The following is a 9,060-nucleotide window of genomic DNA, read 5'->3' as shown; positions in this document are numbered from 1 at the left end:
GGTACCTTCCTTGGAGGAGTCTGGGGATGCTACCTGGGATTTTAGGTTCCAGAACTACAGGACAGAAGACTCTGGGAAATGCCTGGGAGGAGTCTCAAGTGGGTCCCAGAGAACAGACCGTTGCCTAAAAAGAGAAATCATCTCAGGTACCTTCCTTGGAGGAGTCTGGGGATGGTTCCTGGGATTTTAGGTTCCAGAACTACAGGACAGAAGACACTGGGAGATGCCTGGGAGCAGTCGCGAGAGGATTCCAGAGAACAGATCCTTCCCTAAAAAGAGAAATGATCTCGGGTACCTTCCTTGGAGGAGTCTGAGGATGCTACCTGGGATTATAGATGCCAAAAGTACAGGACAGAAGACTCTGGGGGATGCCTGGGAGAAGTCTTGGGTAGAACCTGGAAGACAGAGCTTTCCTCCAAAGAAGAAGAAACAACCTTGGGTATCTTCCTTGGAGGAGTCTGGGGCTGATACCCAGGAATTTAGGTCCCAGAACTACAGAAGACTCTGGGAGATTCCTGGGAGGAGTCTCGAGTGGATCCCAGAGAACAGACAACTCCCTAAAGCGACAAATCATCTCAGGTACCTTCCTTGGAGGAGTCTGGGGATGGTTCCTGGGATTTTAGGTCCCAAAACTACAGGACAGAAGACACTGGGAGATGCCTGAAAGCAGTCGCGAGAGGATTCCAGAGAACAGACCATTCCCTAAAAAGAGAAATCATCTCGGGTACCTTCCTTGGAGGAGTCTGAGGATGCTACCTGGGATTATAGATGCCAAAAGTACAGGACAGAAGACTCTGGGAGATGCCTGGGAGAAGTCTTGGGTAGAACCTGGAAGACAGAGCTTTCCTCCAAAGAAGAAGAAACATCCTTGTGTATCTTCCTTGGAGGAGTCTGGGGCTGATACCCAGGAATTTAGGTGCCAGAACTACAGAAGACTCTGGGAGATGCCTGGGAGGAGTCGCGAGTGGATCCCAGAGAACAGACAACTCCCTAAAGCGACAAGTCATCTCAGGTACCTTCCTTCGAGGAGTCTGGGGATGCTACCTGGGATTTTAGGTCCCAGAACTACAGGACAGAAGACACTGGGAGATGCCTGGGAGCAGTCGCGAGTGGATTCCAGAGAACAGACAACTCCCTAAAGCGACAAATCATCTCAGTTACCTTCCTTGGAGGAGTCTGGGGATGGTTCCTGGGATTTTAGGTTCCAGAACTACAGGACAGAAGACTCTGGAAAATGCCTGGGAGCAGTCTCGAGTGGGTCCCAGAGAATAGACAACTCCCTAAAAAGAGAAATCATCTCGGGTACCTTCCTTGGAGGAGTCTGAGGATGCTACCTGGGATTATAGATGCCAAAAGTACAGGACAGAAGACTCTGGGAGATGCCTGGGAGAAGTCTTGGGTAGAACCTGGAAGACAGAGCTTTCCTCCAAAGAAGAAGAAACATCCTTGGGTATCTTCCTTGGAGGAGTCTGGGGCTGATACCCAGGAATTTAGGTCCCAGAACTACAGAAGACTCTGGGAGATGCCTGGGAGCAGTCGCGAGTGGATCCCAGAGAATAGACAACTCCCTAAAGTGACAAATCATCTCAGGTACCTTCCTTAGAGGAGTCTGGGGATGGTTCCTTGGATTTTAGGTTCCAGAACTACAGGACAGAAGACTCTGGGAGATTCCTGGGAGGAGTCTCGAGTGGATCCCAGAGAACAGACAACTCCCTATAGCGACAAATCATTACAGGTACCTTCCTTGGAGGAGTCTGGGGATGGTTCCTGGGATTTTAGGTTCCAGAACTACAGGACAGAAGACTCTGGGAAATGCCTGGGAGGAGTCTCGAGTGGGTCCCAGAGAACAGACCGTTGCCTAAAAAGAGAAATCATCTCAGGTACCTTCCTTGGAGGAGTCTGGGGATGCTACCTGGGATTTTAGGTCCCAGAACTACAGGACAGAAGACACTGGGAGATGCCTGGCAGCAGTCGCGAGTGGATTCCAGAGAACAGACAACTCCCTAAAAAGAGAAATCATCTCAGGTACCTTCCTTGGAGGAGTCTGGGGATGGTTCCTGGGATTTTAGGTTCCAGAACTACAGGACAGAAGACACTGGGAGATGCCTGGGAGCAGTCGCGAGAGGATTCCAGAGAACAGATCCTTCCCTAAAAAGAGAAATGATCTCGGGTACCTTCCCTGGAGGAGTCTGAGGATGCTACCTGGGATTATAGATGCCAAAAGTACAGGACAGAAGACTCTGGGGGATGCCTGGGAGAAGTCTTGGGTAGAACCTGGAAGACAGAGCTTTCCTCCAAAGAAGAAGAAACAACCTTGGGTATCTTCCTTGGAGGAGTCTGGGGCTGATACCCAGGAATTTAGGTCCCAGAACTACAGAAGACTCTGGGAGATTCCTGGGAGGAGTCTCGAGTGGATCCCAGAGAACAGACAACTCCCTAAAGCGACAAATCATCTCAGGTACCTTCCTTGGAGGAGTCTGGGGATGGTTCCTGGGATTTTAGGTCCCAAAACTACAGGACAGAAGACACTGGGAGATGCCTGAAAGCAGTCGCGAGAGGATTCCAGAGAACAGACCATTCCCTAAAAAGAGAAATCATCTCGGGTACCTTCCTTGGAGGAGTCTGAGGATGCTACCTGGGATTATAGATGCCAAAAGTACAGGACAGAAGACTCTGGGAGATGCCTGGGAGAAGTCTTGGGTAGAACCTGGAAGACAGAGCTTTCCTCCAAAGAAGAAGAAACATCCTTGTGTATCTTCCTTGGAGGAGTCTGGGGATGGTTCCTGGGATTTTAGGTTCCAGAACTACAGGACAGAAGACTCTGGAAAATGCCTGGGAGGAGTCTCGAGTGGATCCCAGAGAACAGACAACTCCCTAAAGCGACAAATCATCTCAGGTACCTTCCTTGGAGGAGTCTGGGGATGCTACCTGGGATTTTAGGTTCCAGAACTACAGGACAGAAGACTCTGGGAGATTACTGGGAGGAGTCTCGAGTGGGTCCCAGAGAACAGACCGTTGCCTAAAAAGAGAAATCATCTCAGGTACCTTCCTTGGAGGAGTCTGGGGATGCTACCTGGGATTTTAGGTCCCAGAACTACAGGACAGAAGACACTGGGAGATGCCTGGGAGCAGTCGCGAGTGGATTCCAGAGAACAGACCGTTGCCTAAAAAGAGAAATCATCTCAGGTACGTTCCTTGGAGGAGTCTGGGGATGGTTCCTGGGATTTTAGGTCCCAGAACTACAGGACAGAAGACACTGGGAGCTGCCTGGGAGCAGTCGCGAGTGGATCCCAGAGAACAGACAACTCCCTAAAGCGACAAATCATCTCCGGTACCTTCCTTAAAGGAGTCTGGGGATGCTGTCTGGGATTTTAGGTTCCAGAACTCCAGGACAGAAGACTCTGGGAAATGGCTGGGAGGATTCTCGAGTGGGTCCCAGAGAACAGACCGTTGCCTAAAAAGAGAAATCATCTCAGGTACCTTCCTTGGAGGAGTCTGAGGATGCTACCTGGGATTATAGATGCCAAAAGTACAGGACAGAAGACTCTGGGAGATGCCTGGGAGAAGTCTTGGGTAGAACCTGGAAGACAGAGCTTTCCTCCAAAGAAGAAGAAACAACCTTGGGTATCTTCCTTGGAGGAGTCTGGGGCCGATACCCAGAAATTTAGGTCCCAGAACTACACAAGACTCTGGGAGATGCCTGCGAGGAGTCTCGAGTGGATCCCAGAGAACAGACCGTTGCCTAAAAAGAGAAATCATCTCAGGTACCTTCCTTGGAGGAGTCTGGGGGATGCTACCTGGGATTTTAGGTCCCAGAACTACAGAAGACTCTGGGAGATTCCTGGGAGGACTCTCGAGTGGATCCCAGAGAACAGACAACTCCCTAAAGCGACAAATCATCTCAGGTACCTTCCTTAGAGGAGTCTGGGGATGGTTCCTGGGATTTTAGGTTCCAGAACTACAGGACAGAAGACACTGGGAGATGCCTGGGAGCAGTCGCGAGAGGATTCCAGAGAACAGACCATTCCCTAAAAAGAGAAATCATCTCGGGTACCTTCCTTGGAGGAGTCTGAGGATGCTACCTGGGATTATAGATGCCAAAAGTACAGGACAGAAGACTCTGGGGGATGCCTGGGAGAAGTCTTGGGTAGAACCTGGAAGACAGAGCTTTCCTCCAAAGAAGAAGAAACATCCTTGTGTATCTTCCTTGGAGGAGTCTGGGGCTGATACCCAGGAATTTAGGTGCCAGAACTACAGAAGACTCTGGGAGATGCCTGGGAGGAGTCGCGAGTGGATCCCAGAGAACAGACAACTCCCTAAAGCGACAAGTCATCTCAGGTACCTTCCTTAGAGAAGTCTGGGGATGCTGTCTGGGATTTTAGGTTCCAGAACTACAGGACAGAAGACTCTGGGAGATTCCAGAGAACAGATCATTCCCTAAAAAGAGAAATCTTCTCGGGTACCTTCCTTGGAGGAGTCTGAGGATGCTACCTGGGATTATAGATGCCAAAAGTACAGGACAGAAGACTCTGGGTGATGCCTGGGAGAAGTCTTGGGTAGAACCTGGAAGACAGAGCTTTCCTCCAAAGAAGAAGAAACAACCTTGGGTATCTTCCTTGGAGGAGTCTGGGGCCGATACCCAGAAATTTAGGTCCCAGAACTACACAAGACTCTGGGAGATGCCTGGGAGCAGTCGCGAGTGGATCCCAGAGAACAGACCGTTGCCTAAAAAGAGAAATCATCTCAGGTACCTTCCTTGGAGGAGTCTGCGGGATGCTACCTGGGATTTTAGGTCCCAGAACTACAGAAGACTCTGGGAGATTACTGGGAGGACTCTCGAGTGGATCCCAGAGAACAGACAACTCCCTAAAGCGACAAATCATCTCAGGTACCTTCCTTAGAGGAGTCTGGGGATGGTTCCTGGGATTTTAGGTTCCAGAACTACAGGACAGAAGACACTGGGAGATGCCTGGGAGCAGTCGCGAGTGGATTCCAGAGAACAGACAACTCCCTAAAAAGAGAAATCATCTCAGGTACCTTCCTTGGAGGAGTCTGGGGATGGTTCCTGGGATTTTAGGTTCCAGAACTACAGGACAGAAGACTCTGGGAAATGCCTGGGAGGATTCTCGAGTGGGTCCCAGAGAACAGACCATTGCCTAAAAAGAGAAATCATCTCAGGTACCTTCCTTGGAGGAGTCTGGGGATGGTTCCTGGGATTTTAGGTTCCAGAACTACAGGACAGAAGACACTGGGAGATGCCAGGGAGCAGTCGCAAGTGGATTACAGAGAACAGACAACTCCCTAAAGCGACAAATCATGTCAGGTACCTTCCTTAAAGGAGTCTGGGGATGGTTCCTGGGATTTTAGGTTCCAAAACTACAGGACAGAAGACACTGGGAGATGCCTGGGAGCAGTCGCGAGAGGATTCCAGAGAACAGACCATTCCCTAAAAAGAGAAATCATCTCGGGTACCTTCCTTAGAGGAGTCTGGGGATGGTTCCTGGGATTTTAGGTTCCAGAACTACAGGACAGAAGACTCTGGGAGATGCCTGGGAGCAGTCGCGAGTGGATCCCAGAGAACAGACAACTCCCTAAAGCGACAAATCATCTCAGGTACCTTCCTTAGAGAAGTCTGGGGATGCTGTCTGGGATTTCAAGTCCCAAAACTACAGGACAGAAGACACTGGGAGATGCCTGGGAGCAGTCGCGAGAGGATTCCAGAGAACAGACCATTCCCTAAAAAGAGAAATCATCTCGGGTACCTTCCTTAGAGGAGTCTGGGGATGCTGTCTGAGATTTTAGGTCCCAAAACTACAGGACAGAAGACTCTGGGAAATGCCTGGGAGGAGTCTCGAGTGGGTCCCAGAGAACAGACCGTTGCCTAAAAAGAGAAATCATCTCAGGTACCTTCCTTAGAGGAGTCTGGGGATGGTTCCTGGGATTTTAGGTTCCAGAACTACAGGACAGAAGACACTGGGAGATGCCTGGGAGCAGTCGCGAGAGGATTCCAGAGAACAGACAACTCCCTAAAAAGAGAAATTATCTCAGGTACCTTCCTTAGAGGAGTCTGGGGATGGTTCCTGGGATTTTAGGTTCCAGAACTACAGGACAGAAGACTCTGGGAAATGCCTGGGAGGAGTCTCGAGTGGGTCCCAGAGAATAGACCGTTGCCTAAAAAGAGAAATCATCTCGGGTACCTTCCTTGGAGGAGTCTGGGGATGCTATCTGGGATTTTATGTCCCAAAACTACAGGACAGAAGACACTGGGAGATGCCTGGGAGCAGTCTCGAGTAGATCCCAGAGAAAAGACCATTCCCTAAAAAGAGAAATCATCTCAGGTACCTTCCTTGGAGGAGTCTGGGGATGGTTCCTGGGATTTAGGTCCCAAAACTACAGGACAGAAGACTCTGGGAGATGCCTGGGAGAAGTCTTGGGTAGAACCTGGAAGACAGAGCTTTCCTCCAAAGAAGAAGAAATATCCTTGGGTATCTTCCTTGGAGGAGTCTGGGGCCGATACCCAGAAATTTAGGTCCCAGAACTACAGAAGACTCTGGGAGATGCCTGGGAGGAGTCTCGAGTGGATCTCAGAGAACAGACAACTCCCTAAAGTGACAAGTCATCTCAGGTACCTCCCGTGGAGGAGTCTGGGGCTGCTACCCGGGATTTTAGGTCCTAAAAGTACAGGTGAAAAGACTCTGGGAGATGCCTGGTAGGAGTCTCGAGTGGATCCCAGAGAACAGACAACTCCCTAAAGTGACAAGTCATCTCAGGTACCTTCCTTAGAGAAGTCTGGGGATGCTACCTGGGATTTTGGGTCCCAAAACTACAGGACAGAAGACACTGGGAGATGCCTGGGAGCAGTCGCGAGAGGATTCCAGGAAACAGACCATTCCCTAAAAAGAGCAATCATCTCAGGTACCTTCCTTGGAGGAGTCTGGGGATGCTACCTGGGATTTTAGGTCCCAAAACTACAGGACAGAAGACACTGGGAGATGCCTGGGAGCAGTCGCGAGTGGATCCCAGAGAACAGACAACTCCCAAAAGCAACAAATCATCTCAGGTACCTTCCTTAGAGGAGTCTGGGGATGGTTCTTGGCATTTTAGGTTCCAGAACTACAGGACAGAAGACTCTGGGAAATGCCTGGGAGGAGTCGCGAGTTGATTCCAGAGAATAGACAACTCCCTAAAAAGAGAAATCATCTCGGGTAACATCCTTGGAGGAGTCTGAGGATGCTACCTGGGATTATAGCTGCCAAAAGTACAGGACAGAAGACTCTGGGAGATGCCTGGGAGAAGTCTTGGGTAGAACCTGGAAGACAGAGCTTTCCTCCAAAGAAGAAGAAACATCCTTGGGTATCTTCCTTGGAGGAGTCTGGGGCCGATACCCAGGAATTTAGGTCCCAGAACTACAGAAGACTCTGCGAGATTCCTGGGAGGAGTCTCGAGTGGATCCCAGAGAACAGACCGTTGCCTAAAAAGAGAAATCATCTCAGGTACCTTCCTTGGAGGAGTCTGGGGATGCTGTCTGAGATTTTAGGTCCCAAAACTACAGGACAGAAGACTCTGGGAGATGCCTGGGAGAAGTCTTGGGTAGAACCTGGAAGACAGAGCTTTCCTCCAAAGAAGAAGAAACATCCTTGGGTATCTTCCTTGGAGGAGTCTGGGGCTGATACCCAGGAATTTAGGTCCGAGAACTACACAAGACTCTGGGAGATTCCTGGGAGGAGTCTCGAGTGGATCCCAGGGAAGAGACAACTCCCAAAAGCGACAAGTCATCTCAGGTACCTTCCTTGGAGGAGTCTGGGGCTGCTACCCGGGATTTTAGGTCCCAAAAGTACAGGTGAAAAGACTCTGGGAGATGCCTGGTAGGAGTCTCGAGTGGGTCCCAGAGAACAGACCGTTGCCTAAAAAGAGAAATCATCTCAGGTACCTTCCTTGGAGGAGTCTGGGGATGGTTCCTGGGATTTTAGGTCCCAAAACTACAGGACAGAAGACTCTGGGATATGCCTGGGCAAAGTCTTGGGTAGAAACTGGAAGACAGAGCTTTCCTCCAAAGAAAAGAAACATCCTTGGGTATCTTCCTTGGAGGAGTCTGGGGCCGATACCCAGGAATTTAGGTCCCAGAACTACACAAGACTCTGGGAGATGCCTGGGAGGAGTCTCGAGTGGATCCCAGAGAACAGACAACTCCCTAAAAAGAGAAATCATCTCAGGTACCTTCCTTGGAGGAGTCTGGGGATGGTTCCTGGGATTTTAGGTCCCAGAACCACAGAAGACTCTGGGAGGAGTCTCGAGTGGATTTCAGAGAAGAGACAAATCCCTAAAGCGACAAGTCATCTCAGGTACCTTCCTTGGAGGAGTCTGGGGCTGCTACCTGGGATTTTAGATGCCAGAACTACAGGAGAGAAGACACTGGGAGATGCCTGGGAGCAGTCGCGAGAGGATTCCAGAGAACAGACCATTCCCTAAAAAGAGAAATCATCTCCGGTACCTTCCTTGGAGGAGTCTGGGGATGCTGTCTGAGATTTTAGGTCCCAAAACTAAAGGACAGAAGACTCTGGGAGATGCCTGGGAGAAGTCTTGGGTAGAACCTGGAAGACAGAGCTTTCCTCCAAAGAAGAAGAAATATCCTTGGGTATCTTCCTTGGAGGAGTCTGGGGCCGATACCCAGGAATTTAGGTCCGAGAACTACACAAGACTCTGGGAGATTCCTGGGAGCAGTCGCGAGTGGATCCCAGGGAACAGACAACTCCCAAAAGCGAGAAGTCATCTCAGGTACCTTCCTTGGAGGAGTCTGGGGCTGCTACCCGGGATTTTAGGTTTCAGAACTACAGGACAGAAGACTCTGGGAAATGCCTCGGAGGAGTCTCGACTGGGTCCCAGAGAACAGACCGTTGCCTAAAAAGAGAAATCATCTCGGATACCTTCCTTGGAGGAGTCTGGGGATGCTACCTGGGATTTTAGGTTCCAGAACTACAGGACAGAAGACACTGGGAGATGCCTGGGAGGAGTCGCGAGTGAATTCCAGAGAACAGACCATTCCCGAAAAAGAGAAATCAT

Source organism: Numenius arquata, chromosome 16, assembly GCF_964106895.1.
Source record: "Numenius arquata chromosome 16, bNumArq3.hap1.1, whole genome shotgun sequence".
Classification (NCBI taxonomy): domain Eukaryota; kingdom Metazoa; phylum Chordata; class Aves; order Charadriiformes; family Scolopacidae; genus Numenius; species Numenius arquata.
The sequence above is the reverse complement of the archived record's forward strand: the minus strand, read 5'-3'. Positions refer to the sequence as shown.